The following is a 19,591-nucleotide window of genomic DNA, read 5'->3' on the forward strand; positions in this document are numbered from 1 at the left end:
TTTTCCATTCCAGACATCCAACAAAACCTGGAAAGTGTCCAGGGGCCACTCCTGGAGGAGGGGGTACTGTCACGTGCCAGAGGCGGCGTTCGCCGTGCTTACCCCTGCGTGTCTGCTGGTCTGTGTTGCGGCCGCTGCCCTCGTGGGCCACGGGCTCCGGCATCTGGCTGGCGCGGCTCCTGGCGGTTCTCCAGGGCATGGGCGCCGCCATGACACCCGACATCACGTGGACGGGGGGCAGGTGACGTCATCAGACTGCTCCGCCAATCCAGCTGTGGTGGGGAATTCAAAGTCAGACGCCGAACAGAGCCTCAGCGCCTGAGTATCGTCTTTCCCTGACGTGGATGCCAGCGCTCTTGTTCCCGGCAAGGATCTCTGAAGTTGTACTCCAGTGTCTCCGGCATTTCCAGGTGCCAGTTCGCTGCACCGGTTCCAGTGTATTCAATGGCCGGTGTATCTCTCTGCGGTCCAGTCACCAGTGCTCCTGGGAATCAGTGTGGGCTGCGGGCCTAAAATCACCGTTCTCCAGTTCTACAAATCAACAGCGTCTTAAACCACTGCACTTCAGTTCTTCACATCATCAGCGTCTCAGTCACCGTTCTCAAGTTCTACAAATCAATAGCGTCTTAAACCTCTGCACTTCAGTTCTTCTCATCATCAGCGTCTCAGTCACCGTTCTCAAGTTCTACAAATCAATAGCGTCTTAAACCACTGCACTTCAGTTCTTCACTTCATCAGCGTCACAGTCATCGTTCTTACTTCTACTAATCATCAGCGTCCTAAACCTCTGCACTTAAGTTCACCATTCATGAGTTTTTCAAGTTATCAGAGACTTTTAACATCACCCACAGTTTCTTCAGTCATCAGCATCTCTAATCTAGCTCACAAAACCCTCAATGGGTCTGGACATTCCTACTTAAATCCCTTTGACATATGACTTTAAGTTGTTCTTTTCCTGCAATAAAGCTCTTCAATATTTCACCAAACTTCACTGTTCAGTTGTGGTTCCTCTTCCCAACCATCGGAAGAATCCCCGAGTTCACAACACCCTCAGTCTAGGCCAGTGACACCATCTACCCAATCCTATGTGAAGGTGGGCGCATGCGCAATGACTGACTGACGGAGAAGGTCCACGATGCAGAACCTGGGCATGCGCACTAGAGACAATCGGACGCCGGAAGCGGGGCGGACGTGACGTCACCTGCGATCCGGACAGGAAGTCCGGCTGTAATGAACTCTTAAACGGCAAATATTAAGTTCTAACATTTGAATCAGGCTTTTATCATAGCGGCCAGTCCCAATACCATATTAAGTTTGAGGAGGAACTGTTTATAATATGTTTTTAGATCACATATAGCATTTGTAATTCTGAATCTGTAATTGACAGGAAGTGATGTAATAATCACTTCCTCATTAGTGTGTGTATATATATCTGAGCTGTCCCACTAGCATACCACCCCTTGATGAAGTCCAGATAGGACGAAACGAAACGCGTCGGGTGCTACCAGATTCAACCCATCCTCTTAAGTTAAGATATCTTATCCTTTTTTACCATTTTTACTTGTTCTGATACTGACATTAACAGTACTGTGCATTTCTTTTTTTTTGTCCTTTTTATCACTCATGTATTTTTAGAGGTAAAAATTGTATTTTTATCCAGCTCCAGAGATTTTTTATTATTTATCTGTGGTTTTGATATTTAATTTTTTATTGGTGTGATTTGTTTATGAATAAATTTTGTATATATATCTTTTTTTTACACAAGTTGGTCTCCCTATATTGCATGTGACACCATTGGTCACTTTTAACACCTTATCCATTGTCCTGTGTATATATATATATATATATATATATATATATATATATATATATATAGAACAAGTTGTAGCTGGCACTCATCAGCACCATTATATATAGATTCCACAATGGCTGGCACACCTTGTAATAGTTAAAATATGACAGGGTGTCTTTCCAACAAATTATTCACTCCACACTTACTTCTTTTATATGCCTGTGAGAATTGGCATATACTTCTCTTTGTGTCTAGAAGTTATTCTTCTGTGCACAGCCCCCTCCCATACAGTGCTGCAAGTATGGCGGCACAGGGCAGTACTGCGTACCAGTAAGAAATTGCCAGCCGGTACGCAGTACTGCTAGCCCGACGTCATGCTTGCAGCCTCTGTGTGAGCTCTGCTGTGTGTGAGGGAAGGAGAGTGCAGCGAGCGCCTCTCCTGTCTCTCAGTGTTCATTCGGTCTCTGGTGGCGGTGTGTATCTCTAATGAGTTGCCGGTTCGTTATCCAATCAGAGCTCGTGGACCGGCAGCTGCGGGTCCTGATTGGTTACCGGATCACAAGCTTTGATTGGCTCACGAACTGGCACCTGATTGGAGATACATGCTGCCTCCATCGCCACAGACTGGACTGGGCACTAAGGGGCAGGAGAGGTGCATTCTTTGCTCTTCTCCCCTCACACACAGCAGGCAGCAGCGGTGAGCAGCACTGGGGGGGGTGTACCTGGCACTGTGGGGCATATGTGTAACTGGCACTGTGGGGACATATGTGTATCTGGCACTGAGGGCATATGTTTATCTGGCACTGTGGGGCATATGTGTATCTGGAACTGTGGGGCATATGTGTATCCGGCACTTTGTGGGCATATGTGTAACCGGCACTGAAGGGGCATATCTGGCACTGTGGGGGCATATGTGTATTTGGCACTGGGGGAATATGTGTATCTGGCACTTTGGGGGCATACTGTATGTGTATCTGGCACTGTGGGGACATATGTGTATCAGGCATTGGAGGCATATGTGTATCTGGCACTTTGGGGGCATATGTGTAACTGGCAGTGAAGGGGCATATCTGGCACTGTGGGGGCATATGTGTATCTGGCACTGTGGGGGCATATCTATCACTGTGAGGACATATGTGTATCTGGTACTGTCGAGCATATGTGTATCTGGCACTGTGGGGGCATATGTGTATCCGGCACTGCACTACTGGAGGAATATGTGTACACTCACCATCCATATTACATTGTATGATACACAGCCTCCTCTCCCATATTACCCCAGTACATACAGCACACCCAGATAACATTATACGCAGCCCCCTCTCCCATATATCCCAGTACACACAAAATCCATATTATACACAGGCCCCCCCCCTCCTGCATATTATCCCCAGTACAAACAGGATCCATATCACATTACATTATACACAGGCTCCGCTCCCCCATATTATCCCCAGTACACACAGCTATCATATTACACACACAGCACCTCACTATTAAATTGCAGTATGCACAGGCCTCCCCTACCCATATTACCTCCAGTAAACACAGCTATCATATCACATTGCATTATACACAGGCCCACCTCCCCCATATTACCTCAAATGAACATAGCCCCCATCTGGCTTTCTTGTCAGCCCAGTATGCTACAGGATGCTACATTGAGAGTAGGCAGTACAGGCAGACAGTCCAATCATACCCCTTTCAGACCCCTTTCATCTCAAAGCACCGCCTCCTCCTATGCAGAGAACAGGTACTGGGTTGCCTTGACCCGGCTTACCTATTCACACTGCGCGCATCCCGGGTTGATTCTGGCTTCAACCCAGGTCACGACCTGGGATGAAATGTTGGGATGCTCAACCTAGGATATTGCTTTAGGACCCTTTCAGACTAAGCAAAATCCTGGGTTGATGCGCGTTCACGTGCAATAACCCAGGAAATTTTTGCTTGTCTGAAAGGGGTATCACTCAGATGAGGAGCAGGAAGAGAATGGATGGGCTGATACATGCAACCCACTCTGAGCCTGGTGGGAGGGATCTGCCACTGTGAAACAATGACCTTGCTGCTGGGTCAATTGCTTTAGTTTATAGATACTGATACACCTCTATGATCAAAGAACTACCACCTTACACCTTATTGCAGTACAAATGCCCACCGGGAATAGACTAAGAGGGGTGTCCTATTTCTTGTGGTATGCGATTTTGACCAATGGCCACAGACCTACTGTGTGTATTTCCGCAACAGTGGCCATGGCTTTGGAGAACACTTATCAGGAATTTGGTTTGGGAACCAAACTCCCAATAAGTACCGCCAGTCAGGGCTAATAGGATAGCCCCTGGGGAGATAATTAGCTGCGCTAATTGGATATACCCCTAAACGTTTACAGAGGTACATTCTCAATTAATCCTTAGAAATGCTTTTAGGAATGTAAAGCATCCTGAAACAATCAAAAAGAACTGTTTCTATAGCTGCGCTGACCATTGCATTATCTTCCTCACTTGCCTTATTTTGAACTGTTATTGCTTGTCCTACAATTGCCAACAGGTTGACAGATTCAGCATTGGGTTCCTCAAAGAAACAAATGCAGAGGATCATTTTACTAACTTAGTGCATTAATGTGAATTTCATTCCAGCAAATGTACGTAGAGGACAATTGTCACAGAAGCCTAATTGATATGCAACAGCTTAGAATTAGCGTAACAAGTTCCTGTGTGCCATGTTACGCAATTAGCAGAATACACCATATTAATCACATTATCTATACAAGCAAATAGCTAAATCAGAATGTTTGACCTGCTTTGCAAAGATGTACCAGGGACAACATCTGGTTCTTATGGCATTCTGCCACACGCAAGTCATATTTGCAGGTTAATTATTGGATAATGTGCATTTCACAGCAATTTGCCAGCCTTTCAAAAAGAAGATTTCAACGAGGCAGATGTTTCTGTAAGAGTTCATTTAGACATTTGACACCTTCATAATACTTTCACAAAAACCAAATATCCTCTTGAAAAGCATTGCTGGGAAAGAGGAAATGCACAACAAGATGGAGACAACGTGGGACATAATGCCATAAAGACTCGTTATTTGATAGAGATTGGTGTCGTACTGTCTCCTCTTTCTCCCTTACACCTGAAATAAATGTTCTTTTATCACTGAAGAGATGATTAAAAAGCTCTGATATGGAAGGAAAATTACAGTTTTGTGTTGTCAATTTATTGAAAAACTTCCAAATGTTCCAGCATTTCAGGAGTGTTAGGTTTCAGCGTTACAATGTGCGCTTCTTTTTATTATTCTCTGTTTGCCAAGATTTGTAAGTATCATTCTTCCTTTTGCTGCTTACTGGACCCAAGCCTAGTCAATTTAGTTTAGCTCACTGTGGCACTTCACACTTTCTTAAAACACTAGGCTTTCCAATTTTGAAGAACATTTATAGTATCAGAATAATTTGAAACAGGTGCTTAAACGTCTTTCTTGCACTTCGCAACAGAAGGCTTATGTATTTTTCATTATACACAGAGACAAAACACAGTACTTAACAGAATGACCATCTGTCTCAAAAACCATTGTGCTTAAAATGGAAGGTGAAATAAAGTTTTTCATGTTAGATCATCTTAGTATCTGCCTTGTAAAAGAAGAGACATTAGAAAATACTGTAATGCTGAAACTTTTAGATGACAAATGTAATCAATGCTTTTCTCCCCCAGAAATATTCACTAATGGGTCTATTTGTTATGTATTTATCGTTTGCAGTCTACATTTCATGTATCAAAGTGATAATGAATTAAGTATAGCTGCAATTTATGACCAGACACCCATGGCTGGCTCTGCCATTAGGCAGCTTTATGTAGCTGCCTAGTGCGTAGGAATCTAGGGGGCGCCACTGAGTCTGCGTATCACAAAATTAAAGATGTCTCTGAAAGAAACATCCTTGTTGTAGTTAATGCAGATAACAACTGTGGAACTTATAAAACACACTTTCACCTGAGGGGCTAGGAAGTGGGTACTGGTGGAGGTTTGGGGCAGTGCTGAAGTTTTGCCTATAGTGCAGAGAAACCTTGCAATAGCCTTGCAGACACCCATCTTGTAATGTCTTCCAATATCTTGCAGAAACCTGTTCCTTCTGCAATGTTTTATCTAGCCTCCTCTGACTATCACTCTGATTTAAATACAGTATTGGCGTTTCTTTCATGGGTGCAATGTGTGCGGGGCAATCCAGGGGACCCACACTGCATACACTGCATACACTGCACACACTGCACACACTGCACCCATATTGTTTTAATATTTACCTTTCTGGAGTTCCACAACCGGCGCTACAGATGCAGCAAACATGGCAAAAATCACTCCCAAAATGGCCACCATACTTTCGCTGTAGGTAATTACTCTCCAGACCATGGCGGGCTCCATGTTTATGGAGACATGCACATGCGCAGTATACTTCGGCACAATACTGGATCCTATGGCTTTGTGTAGAGGAGGCGGACTACTCGGAGTCTGCATACGGGCCCCCTCCTCTCTGAAATTGCTCCTAATACATACAGTATAGAGCATGAGTGGACAAGAGAGCTAGCACATAAATATCTGCCTTTGTTTCCATATTGGGCATATTGACGGATAAGGTCATGAATGCCCAGTAAACACCTTCATTTCCATTCATACTGGACATGCATGAAAAGGATCACAGATCCCAATACAAGTAAGTAAAGCATAAAATCAATGTAAGGTGACATTATGATTTTTTTCTCAATATGCAATGAGTTCAGCTTATCGTAGTTTAATAACCTGACAATATATAGAAGTGCCCATACCAAGCTGTGGGTACACAAAAATGTGTGAAGTTACAGGGACTGCAGGAGAAATAAATAACCTATTGTTATATTGCCCAAAGCAGTGATAAGATAACCCCTTTTACAGCTACAGTATAATGCAGAGGTTCTCAAACTCGGTCCTCGGGAGCCCACACACTGCATGTTTTGCAGGTAACCCAGCAGGTGCACAGGTGTATTAATTACTCACTGACACATTTTAAAAGGTCCACAGGTGGAGCTAATTATTTTACTTGCGATTCTGTGAGGAGACCTGCAAAACATGCACTGTGTGGGCCCCCGAGGACCGAGTTTGAGAACCTCTGGTATAATGCATGAAAAAGGAGATATAACCACTTGTTAAATATGGTGTTATATTTTTTATATTGTTTGCCGGTTTACATTTGTGTTCCTAGCATTTGACATTGGGGTATTTACATGTAATTGGTAATACGCCTTGTGGTGTCACATAGTATATGTACTACAGTACTTATAGGAGGGATAGCAAAAAGGTCAATTAACACTATTCAACCATTTCAGCAGTACATAATCACTAACACTTAGCACCTGTATGGCCCTTCACAAAATTTGCTAGCTCCATCTTCTGGCATGTTAAGTATACGATACCGTATATCATTTTTTTTAATCACAGTTAATTATAATTAACATTTTAATTGGTTTTAAAAATGTGTTTATTTTAAAACATTGTGACAGTAATAAAACAACTTAACTCTACAACCCTAGACAGAAAAACTGTATTGTATATTTCATGTAAAGCTTTAAATAAATGCAAAATACTGTGTAATAGTTGGCATCAAATAACATGTTATATTTACAGTAAGTGTGACTTAATAGAGTGATGCAAATTGTTTTGGTATTGGAAATATAACTCATCACCTCTTCCTTTCTGTGCCAGAGTAACAATGTAATTTGGGGGGTAATTCCAAGTTGATCGCAGCAGGATTTTTTTTAGCAATTGGGCAAAACCATGTGCACTGCAGGGGAGGCAGATATAACATGTGCAGAAAGAGTTAGATTTGGGTGGGTTATTTTGTTTCTGTGCAGGGTAAATACTGGCTGCTTTATTTTTACACTGCAAATTAGATTGCAGAATGAACACACCCCACCCAAATCTAACTCTCTCTGCACATGTTATATCTGCCTCCCCTGCAGTGCACATGGTTTTGGCCAATTGCTAACAAAAATCCTGCTGCAATCAACTTGGAAAAAACCCCTTGATGTGCAAGACGGTCATACTTGTGTACAAGAGGGCTCATGTTGGTGTGTTGTGGGGGGGGGGGGGGCATGCAGGTTTGATGGGGAAGCAAATTGCTGTGCAGGGGGGTCATGCTGCTGTGCAGAAGGAGGCATATTGGTGTGCTGGGGGACATGTTGGAGTACAAGGGGCATGTTGATGTGCTGGGGGGATATGTTGATGTGCAGGAGGGGACATCATGGTGTGCCGGGGGGCCATGTTGGTGTGGAAGAGGGGCATGATAGTGGGGGCATTTTGGTGTGCAGGAGGAGGCATGCTGATGTGCAGGAGGGAAATGGTGGTGTGCAGAGGGAAGCATGTTAATGGTGTGCAAGAGGGGCAGGTTGGTGCGCAGAGGGTGATGCATTAATGAAGAAAACTCACAGTCCTAATCCAAAGTAAAATAGAATCACTATTCCCTGTAATATTATGTTGTATCTTTCATCTTCTTTGGTTACTATTAATAAAAAAAAACAACAAAGAATTTATATCAAGAAGATACCAAAGGCAAGATAATAGATTTCAGGATTGGATGGATCTTCTTTCTCAGGAGGGTAGTAGCTAAATTGTTGTCAGAAAAAAATGACTCAAAAGAAACCATGGAGTCCATGTATATAAGGGAAATATGGAGGAAACTGCAGCACATTCACACTTTACCATCAGGGAATGATTATATGTTACTGTGCAGCCTCCTGCCTTTGCCAAAAAGTCTATCACCACTGGCAGAATCAAATCACCTCGGTTTTACATAAAGTATGACACCATTCTGAATCAATAAAAATCAATAAAAAATAGAGCAGTACTGTAGGTCTAGGTATACAGTATTATGAAATGGAGCCCCATCATTTGAGGGCAGTCTTTCTGCAAATATCTATAGCTAAATTCACATTAACATTTTTATTGCGATTATAAGGCATCTAGAGCACTGTGAAACTTTGGTGAAGACATGTCCAAAATCACAAGAAGAAAACATTTCAAATGTGTGAAATTTAGATGTGATTTATTTTCCAGTGATTTATGATTCTAGTGTGAAACCATAGGCGTGCACAGGGGGAGGGGGGACCAGGCAACCCCTAATGTCTGGCACCCCTATCTCACATGCCTGATGTAGCGATCGCCGAGCAGGCTGATTACTGTCCCCTTTGCGCTGCACCCTGTCAGGACTGCATTACTGACCGGATGCCTGGATTAATCAAGGGTGCCACAGCCACCGGCTTTGAAACTCCTGGCTCCACCTCCATGTACAAAATCAGTGTGATGTGACGTGATGACGTCATGCTGCTCGCACGCCCACCAATCTCACCCGCCACACGCCCACCTCTTTCCTTCTATGCTATGCCAAAGCCAGCCACTGATGAGGATCAGCATGCAGCCAGCGTTCCTCTTAGGAAAACAAATTCAATACTGGCAGGCGGTCGGCAGCAACATTGAGACGTCACTCGTTTCTCCAGCAGCAGCAGTACTAGTCTGCGACTGTCAGTGTCAGTGAGTGACTGACTTGTAAGTAAGCTGCTGCAGCTTGCAGGGGAAAGAGAGGGGGATCCAGACCAGGCTGAGGAGGAGCAGTGTAATTGCAGTGAGTGCCATCCGGGGTGTTTGTTTGGTGCAACATCTGACAATGCATCTGCTTTATTAGGATTGGTACAAGGGTGGATATTTTATATTGTGTTGACCATCAATAGATGGTACTAGACACACCCAAAAGGCGGTGCTAGACACACCCCTCCAATGGTGCACCCACTAATAAAATGTGCTGCGCATGCCTATGTGTGAAACCATAAAGCTTTGTTTTCCAAGCCCTTAAAAATAATTTCATGTTACTTTTCTGTTATTTTGTGCTCTATTACCTTTCATTAAATTCCATGTCAATTATTTACTGCATCTCAGAATTTTCTATTTACCAACTACGGTTTTCTACCCTTTAAAACATCTTACTTACAGTACATCAATGCGGTAATGACCTTATTTCCCAGTGCATGGTAATTTGATTGAATACCTGCTGATGGTCAGCAAAGATACTATGTTTGTAACCCACCCCCAGCTATAATTACTATGTCTTAGTTACAGCATGTCTTTTTCCCTAAGCAGCTGTACTCCACTGATTTGTGAAATATCTCAAGCATCTTCCCTACTATTCTAAAATTAATTTGCATATTATAAGCAATTCTTTAATCTTTACACATATGACACATACAGGATTACATTACATGTGCAAGCTCCCCATTCTAAATTAGACTGACTCACCGGCACATCTATAATTAGAAATTAAGGGGAATCACTAGCATGAAAATAGCTGCTGCTGTCCGTGGTACTGTAGAGACAGACACATTGATTTAATCTGGATGCTCCTAGCTACCTGTTTCAAGCACAGTTACAGATACAGTGATGGAAAATGTTTGGCTCTGCAGTGATGATGCCAGGAAACTGATAATGTTGCTGTATAGAAAGAAACACCAATGAAGCTGAAACTTAGCTACAGGGTGAACAAACCCAGTGAGCTGTTAACATGTAGACTATTTTTGCAAACCATCATTTCCTGCAACTTTACTATGAAAACAAAATAGGTTATTCAAGAAATTCAAAATCGCAGACATCATTTTTAGCAATACATAGAGGATTGTGGGTGCATTAATGTAATATGAGATACAGTAACACGGCATTCCATAAATAAACATTATATTCTATTTTATTTATAAATTGCTATATTTGATTTATTTCTTAAATATTTGTTAATATGATACCAGAATACATTTTTTTAAACCTCAGTTAATTGTATCACATTAGAGCTCCTGTATATATATACATAATTGCTGGTTATATTTGTTTTATTTAGTGAAGATAATTCACTAACATTGTTCAAATCAGCATTTTCGTGTCAGTGCATACTAAATAAGAAAAGACAATTTCTGATTGATTGCCATTGTTTTACTGTAAATTTGTGAATTTGATTACTTCTAGAAATTCCCTCTAGTCTGTTTACCTAATAAAGGGATGTAGCCTTTTATTCAATGTATGGATCATTTTTGTGGCTTAGCAATTGAACTGGTTATATAGCGGAATGAGGGCATGGGTCGAATCTTACCCCCTCTCTGAATACTCCTGCTTCCTTGCAAATACTTGTTTCCATTATCTGTAAATATATCCCATTATCTATATATGTTTCTGGAATATGGTAAATATGTTTCCTATGTTATATCTGTACTTTTTCAAAGCTTATCTAAAAGACTGTAAAATTATTAAATACTGACAGTCTAACCATTGTTTGGGGACACAATATGTTGCACGCATATGTGCTACAGTACTCTTGCAAATGCTAATTAATGTTAGGAAATAATCAGGCACATGAACTCTCATTCATTATATTTCCTTATCCATTGAGAACAATTAAGTATAATGAAATTACATTTTACACTATAAAAATAAACAGACTGGTAATATTTCAAGGAGGGTATGAAAAGTGCAGAATAAAGTTAGATTTATACATAATAAAAATGACTAATTGCTTAGGAAACATTGTGGTTAGTAAAAAAATTAGTTCATTTAATGTTTTATTACTTTTATTTTGGATATGTGCACCAACCCCCATGCTTTGATTTTGGTTTTGTATCTGTAATTTCATATTTTGGTTTTGGTTCTAATTTTGCAAAACCACTCTATATTTTTAATGCTAAAACAGCTAAAAACATGTAATTGTGGGTAAGTTTTTGTTCCTATGGTATTATTAACCTCAATAAAATTAATTTCCAGTCATTTCCAATCAATTTTGATTACCTCACAGCTCATAATATTATTTTCATCAATATTGGCCAAAGGCTGCAGCGAGATGGCTGGTTACTAAGCGGCAGGGCAGCGGCACAAACACACGGCAGTTTATAGCACATGTATGAAACATTGCCACACAGGAGTGGCAGAAAAAAAGGTGGTGCAAGATGAAATTGTCCTTGGGTCTCAAACTTTCTTCAGAAAAAAATATAAATTATATAAATATAAATATAAATTTAAGTAAATTTTGCTTACCAGTCAAACTTAGGTTCAGTTATGTGGTGTTGGGCAGGGTTGTGATTCCGATTGTCCACATATTTTACCTATAACCTATTACCTATCACCTTGACCATAAATAATTTGATTCTGTCCTGGACGACCAACCTGAGTCACCGCTGAAAGTTCAAGGCATACCTGTGTACCATGGAACCCAGTTTGGAAACACTGGACTAGTACATTTTTGATAGCAAATATGTGATTTGTATTTTAGAAAATTCCAGTGATTAAATGAAAGAGTGACTTACAGTACTTATCCATTACACAAACCAAGACTATTAATGTCATCAATCTCTTTCCACGAACCACCAGTGATGTCAATGTTCAAGCGCTTCCTCCTAACTTAATTGAAATAAAACAAGTCCTAATTCAAAAGCACAACACTCAGTGGGGGGAATTCAAATATTATTGCCCCCGACCTCCCATCTAAAGTGACTGGAGATTGCAGGGGGTGATATACAATTGATGTCCCCTATCGCGCTGATCGAGCCCATTAGTGTCAGATTTAGCCATGTAAAGCTGCTAAACGCAACTAAACTAATGGGCATGATCAGGAAAAGTTAACTTTGGGCACCCGGATCACTTTTCACACATTTCAGCTCTCCACCCCCAGGCGGGTGTGAGCTGAATGAAGACGCCAGCGATCACCCTCAAACGGAGCTACATTTGAATATCTCCATTCGGCGCCATCTAGTGGCTGTTCTCAGCCAAGCGACTGACAGTCTAAAAATTTTTTGTAAGAGATTGAAGTCAAAGCAAACATTTTTCATTTTCTTTTTTTTTTGTGTAAACTGTTTTTATTAGTCAAAGCAGTATTCAAAAACATTACAGAAACATTTTCAAAAGCAAAAGGAGGGCATACAAAAATATCACATAGCCTATATTCATCAGTACACCACACATAGAGCGCCCTAAGCCGAAAAATATCTGTCTACATTTCTGACAACTTTAACGCTTATATAAAAAAAAAAGGAGCATAATATCAAAACAGCATCAATGAATGGGAAAGAGAAAAAAGAGAGAGAAGAGAAGAGGAAAGGGGGATAAGTAAGAGAAGGTTAGGGTGGGCAGGGTCAGGTGTGACAGTCTGCATAGTGCGGGCAGACTATTTGGGGAGCGTATGGGCGTTCCCCACCAGTCCTGAGTCTGGGCCACAGTACAGAAACAACATTGTCAGAGTATGGGTATGGGTATAAATAATGATACAGGTATGGATATGGGCCCGTTTACCAACATGAGGGGGGTTATGTCGCAATATAGGACCGATACTGCGATGTGCCCTTAAAGTCGTACCAGGGAAACCAAATAGCTATGAAGTTAACTGTTTTCCCAGATGAGAAGGAAACCAGGTCTTCCATGTCCAAGAAGTGATCAATCTTTGTGAACCACATTTTAATTGAGGGTGGAGAGGTGGATCTCCAAAGAATTGGGATCACCGCTTTAGCAGCGTTGCAAAGGTGTCTTAACAGGGAATGTTTGTAGGAGTGTGATCCTGCGGGGGTATGATTAAGGAGCCAGAAATCTGGGTCTCTCGGGATTTCGTCGCCTACTATCTGTTCGGTGCATTTAAATACTTCTGCCCAGAATGGAGTTATAAGAGGGCAATCCCACCAAATATGTATAAAACTCCCTGGGGCATTTTTGCATCTCCAACACATATTCGAAAGAGAGGGAAACATTTTATTGAGAACACGAGGGGTCCTATACCACCTATATATAAGTTTATAAAGGGTCTCTAATGTCGAGATGCATAGAGAACTCGCCTGAGCGTTTTTAAACACGGATTCCCAGTTAATCTGAGTAGAGAGCCCCGACAATTCCCTCTCCCAGGAAGCCAAGAAGGTAGGAGGTTGTGTGAAGAAATTTTCCATAATCAACGTATAAATTTGTGAAATAGTATGCGTAGGTGAACTGGGGGAGATACATAGTTTCTCAAACCCAGTGAGGTCCCTAGTTACGTCAGAGTAGTTCTTGGGAGATGATATAAAATGGTGGACCTGCAGGAACCTCCAAAACTCAGCACTGTGTAGGTTCCAAGAGGATTGAACATCTGAAAAAGAGCGCACCCTACCCGAGCTCACCAGCTGACCGACTCTAAAGATCCCAGCTTCTGCCCATGGGGCGAAAGCAGTCCCTTGAAGACCAGGGGCAAATTCGGAGTTATAGAGAAAAGAAGTTAAGGGGGACCATTTAGAGGATATATGACTCTGGGATCTCAGCTTGGCCCATAATCTGAGCGTGGGGGAGACCGTGGGGTGTGATACCTTCGGGAGGGTAGGAAGCCAAGGTGCAATTTCAATATAATGTGGGAGACAGCCCTCTTCTAGAAGGACCCATTGTTTGCGATCCTTGGCACGTGTCCATTCCAGTATCCTATTCAAGTGTACTGCGTGGTAATAGTTAGGGATATGTGGGAGTTGTTGCCCCCCTTGATGTTTTCTCCTGAACAAAATGTCATGTTTAAATCTAGGTGTATTACCACCCCATACAAATGTACAGATGAGCCTCTGGACATCCCGAAGCCATAGTAGGGGGATGTGTATCGGAAGGGTCTGGAGAAAGAATAAAATCCTGGGGAGGGCATTCATTTTAACTACGTTGATCCTTCCGAACCAGGACAGTCTCAGCTTTTTCCATAACAGGAAGTCTACACGAAGCTTAGACAATAGGGGTTTAAAATTTAGGGAGAACACTTTGGATAAGTCATTGGTCAGTAACACCCCCAAGTATTTTAATTTATGATCATGCCAGGTGAAGGGGAAGGCTTGTTTCAGGCTTTCTACTATAGCAGGAGGTGTAGTTAAGTTCATGGCAATAGATTTGGAATAATTTATTTTGAAGTTAGAGAGGACTCCAAACTTCTCAAACTCCATCATTAAGTTTGGCAAAGAGGTGACCGGATTCGTGATTATTGCGAGGAGATCTTCGGCATATAATGCCAGTTTGTATTCGGTCCCCCTTACCAACAAGCCCGAAATATTTGGGTTAGCCCTAATGCTTCGGGCTAGTGTTTCCATGCAAAGGACAAAGAGCAATGGGGATAGCGGGCATCCCTGTCGCGTACCGTTGAAAATTGGAAAGGAGTCAGAAAGGGAGCCATTAATCCTAATTTTGGCGGATGGGGAGGTATAGAGGGATAAGATTCTGTGGAGACAGATGCTACCAAGTCCCAGATGCCTCAATATTCCGGTCATAAAATCCCAGTCCACTCTGTCAAAAGCTTTTTCTGCATCAGTCGACTGTAGGATAGATGGGGATGAAAGCTGGCCGGCATAGTGAATCATGCTGAGCACTTTGGAGGTATTGTCCCTGGCTTCTCGGCCTAAAACAAACCCAGCTTGATCTCCATGTATCAAGCCAGGCAACAGTAATTTAAGGCGGTTTGCAATCAATTTAGCGAAAAGCTTTATATCAATATTTAATAGGGAGATTGGGCGGTAGCTGGAGCAAAGACTGGGGTCCTTACCCTCTTTGGGTAGAACTGCAATATGGGCTTCGAGAGATTGTGGGGAGAAGGGCGTTTGATCTGATATGGTGTTAAAGGCTCTTGTGAGTATAGGGATTAATTTCTCCTTAAAAGCTTTGTAATAGGCAATAGTATATCCGTCGGGGCCGGGACTCTTGCCATTAGGAGAGGATTCAATAACTCTCTGAACCTCCTCAGTAGAAAACGGGGCGTCTAGATCTTCTACTTCTGTTGCGGTCAGTGTGGGGAAATGTAAGGTCCGTAAATAGTCGGCTATGGCTTTTTGATGGGACGACCTGTCGATTCTGCCGGTTGGGCCGGCGAGGTTATACAGAGTGGAATAATATGTCCTGAAGGCCCTGGCTATGTGAGATGTCTGGTGTTGGGGTTGGCCATGATTATCTTTAATTGTATGAATAAAAGTAAGAGCACGTTGTTCTCTAAGTGCTTTGGCCAGTAATTTTCCAGGCTTATTGCCCCATTGATAGTATCTGCTACGGCACTTCCGATAAGAAAACTTGACTCTATCTGAGAGTAACTTATTCAGGGCCGCTCTAGCAGTTTCGAGATCAGCGTAGTGTTGTGGGGTTTGGGATTTTTTATGTAGAAGCTCTAGAGATTGTATTTTAGACAGTAAATCCTCTCGGAGTTTCTCCCTCTGCCTTTTGCGAAAGGATCCTATTTGGACACAAACCCCCCTGATGACACATTTATGGGCTTCCCATACTGAGACTTTGGAGATGTCATCTAAGTCATTGGTACAAATATAAGAGTCCAGAGCGTTGCCAATTCGGGACTTACAGTCTGCATCTTGCAGGAAAGTGTCGTTAAAACGCCAGGACCATTGGCGATGTGCGTTGGGAGGTAAGCGTATGGTGAGGTTGACTGGGGCATGATCGGACCATACAATCTGTCCTATAGAGGCATCAGACAGAAGGTGTAAGTGTCGGTGACTCAAAAATAAATAATCAATCCTGGAATATGTCTGGTGTGGGTGTGAGAAATAGGTGTAATCTATATCAGTGGCGTGTGTCAATCTCCATGTGTCGATCAGCTGGTGGTCGAGCAGGGCACGCCTCATTCCCCTATGCTCCCTCTCTGACTTGCAGGAGATCTTTTTAGAATTGTCCTGGCGAGGATCCAGGGTCCAATTTAGATCACCTCCCATCACTACCACCCCCTCTAAAAGAGGCTCCGCGTCTTCTAGGACTGAGGATAGAAAGGAAGGTTGTTTAGCGTTAGGGGCATATATATTTAAAAAAGAGAAACGTTGGCCATGTATGTCGCATTTCACCAGCAACCCCCTACCCTCGGCTATTCTGTGGGAGGTTACATTGAGGACAGGCAGGTGGCGGGCAAGTAGGATGGCTACGCCTAGTGTCTTACCAGCCGAATTATTGGATAGGAAAACATGCGGGTAATAGTGACATTTTAGGGACGGCACGTGTCCCATCTTGAAGTGTGTTTCCTGAATAAAAGCAACGTCTATTTTCTCGTCTCTAAGCCATTTAAGAAGTTTAGACCTTTTTTCAGGGACATTCAGCCCTTTGACGTTAAGGGTAGTTACGTGTATATCACTCACCCCCATTATCAGTCAGATCCAGTCGTTTCACGATAGTCTTCTCTTCGGCAGACCCTGGGAAAGGTGAGGGAAAGATAACAGGGGGGGGGGAGATAGGAAAAAAGGAGAAGCAAAGAAATAGAAAGAAAAAGCTGCGGCGGGGGAATCTCCGCCAAAAAGTACTTTAACATTAAACAGAAGTGGTGTTACTACAAAAACTGCTGCAAAAAGGACAGGAGCGGAATCTTGCCGACTCCCGGTCCAAAGAAACAGGGGATGCAGCATATTGGGGTCCTGCGGAGGGTTCAGGACAGCGACCACTCCCAAAATAGAAACTCGTTAAATATACGATATTACCGAGGTGTGCGTTAAGCACATGCGAAACCTGAAAAATAGAGCATACAAATATGTAGGTATATATATTGGCACAGGAGTGTACAGATAATCCTCAAGTTGTCAAACCGGGTATCAGTAGACTTTAGCGTCTGTACACTATTATCCATCTACATAAACAAGAACAACAACAAAAAAAAAAAAATAAAGAAAAAATATATAAACATAAAAACAAAAACCGATCACATTGGTGAACAACACATTGCACTATAAAGAAAGAGAAAAAATCAATGTATAACGTATTCAGCAAGCAAGTTTACAGCCACTCGGGACGAGGCATCTCATTCAAGGAGGCTTCGAAGGTCGTGAGCCAGGAGTGGATCCCCGCATCCGCGGGGTGCGAACCTGCTGCCACGCGTCATCTGGAGGGAGCACAACAGGCAAGTCCGGAAGGTGGTGAAAGGTGTCCCAGTCAGGAACCGGAACCGGAGGGATACCCAGGATCGTGAAGAAAGCCTGTAAGTCCGACGGTCTAGAAATACTCGCAATTTTGCCGCCATGAGAGACCTGGAGGGAGAATGGAAAGCCCCATCTGTATTTCAGCTCGAGCTTCCTGAGAGAGTCTGCAAGAGGTTTCAAGGCGCGACGTTGTTGTAAGGTTGACCAGGCAAGGTCAGGAAATATCTGGATCTTGTCGCCTTGAAAGTCAATGCTGTCCAGTTGACGTGCCGACCTCATTATTTCCTCTTTTTGGGCGTAATAGTGGAGCCTACAAATTACGTCCCGTGGTCTGTCGGAGGGCAAGCCTCGAGGACGAAGGGCTCTGTGAGCTCTATCGAATATAATGTCTTTTGTTCGGGTCCAGGTCGATGAGTTCCCCAAATATCTTAGATAAGGCATCTACCAGGTCTGTTTGCTGGACGCTCTCAGGCAGGCCTCTGACTCTAATATTATTTCGCCGGCCGCGATTATCCATGTCCTCAATGCGTGACTTTAAGAAGGAGATATCGTCCCGTTGGTGAGATAGCACTTCCCGAAATTTAGTCAAAGAGTCCACAGTAGACGATTCATGGCGTTCCAGGACATCAACTCGGGTCGCGATTTGAGACATATCTTGTCGGAGCACCGTCACTTCCTGAGTGATGGTGGATAGTAAACGAGACTCCAAGGCTGAGAAGTCTTGTTTCGTAGGAAGTGATCGTACATGAGACAATATTTCACTTATCTCCGCAGATAGAGAGAGGGCCTGTGGGGGCTCCGGAGTCCCAGGGGAGGCCATGCCGTCCACCGGGTCTTGTAAACTCGAGAAGGTCGGGACATTAGCAGAAGCAGGGGGAGTCGAGGTTGGAGAAGTTAGGAACTGACGTAGATCTGATGAGCGTCGATTCGCGTCTGGCTTAGTCTTGGCCTTCTTTTTTTTCTTTATCCCTTTCACCATGAGATCGGTCTTTAGAGAAAGCAGTTTAGAATTACACTGTCACATATCCTCGGCACTATGAAGCATGAGGGCCGTCACCGTGCAAGAACCCCCCTCGTGGTCTTAGGGTAGCATCAGGCAGGCATGCATGAGGCTAAGGGCCCATTCTTTCACTTGCAGTGGTGGTACCTCTGATATTGCCCGATGGGGGTGTAGTTACCGGACCCCAGGCCACTGAGTAGAAGGTCAGCCAGCAAATGTACTGAGTTGTTAAATGGATGGATGGATGGATGAGTGGGTGAGGGGAGCACTGTGACTGTTTGTATAATGTGCCCAGGCCAATATGGCCCAGATTTGTGGGACCCCCCTCTTCCCCTAATACACAGGTGCTGCAGAGAAAGTTCAGTGTCTCACACTGATTTCAAGATGGCCGCCGAGCGTCTTCTATCTCGTCCCGGCCGCCGGGCTGCCGGGTCCCCGCCGGGCGGATGCACAGCAGTGGGAGCTGAGAGGAAGGAGACACAACTAGCCGCGGCAAGCGGCCGGCGGCAGTAGAGACTACGGAGCTCCGTGCAGCGTCTACGGCCAGAGCAGCGGGTCCCGGAGCCGTCCCCGGCCTAATGCTCAAATCGAGGCCCCGGCTTCTCCCAGCCCCGCAGGCCGCAATCCGCGGGAGCAGTTAAAACTGCTCCCCGATTCCGCGGCACTTCGGGGGTCCCAGCCGGGGGACACAAGGAGGGCAGCAGAGGGAATAGGGCGGCCTAGGAGGCGCAGATGCAAGGGGAATAAGTGATTTTGCTTATGAATCTGAGGAGCTCTCACCAAGCATGTCTGCTTCCTTCAGACCCCAGACCACGCCCCTTTTCATTTTCTTAAATATACGGAATGGTATCTGGCTTAACTGGTAATTTAATTTTAAAG

Source organism: Pseudophryne corroboree, chromosome 4, assembly GCF_028390025.1.
Source record: "Pseudophryne corroboree isolate aPseCor3 chromosome 4, aPseCor3.hap2, whole genome shotgun sequence".
Lineage (NCBI taxonomy): Eukaryota > Metazoa > Chordata > Amphibia > Anura > Myobatrachidae > Pseudophryne > Pseudophryne corroboree.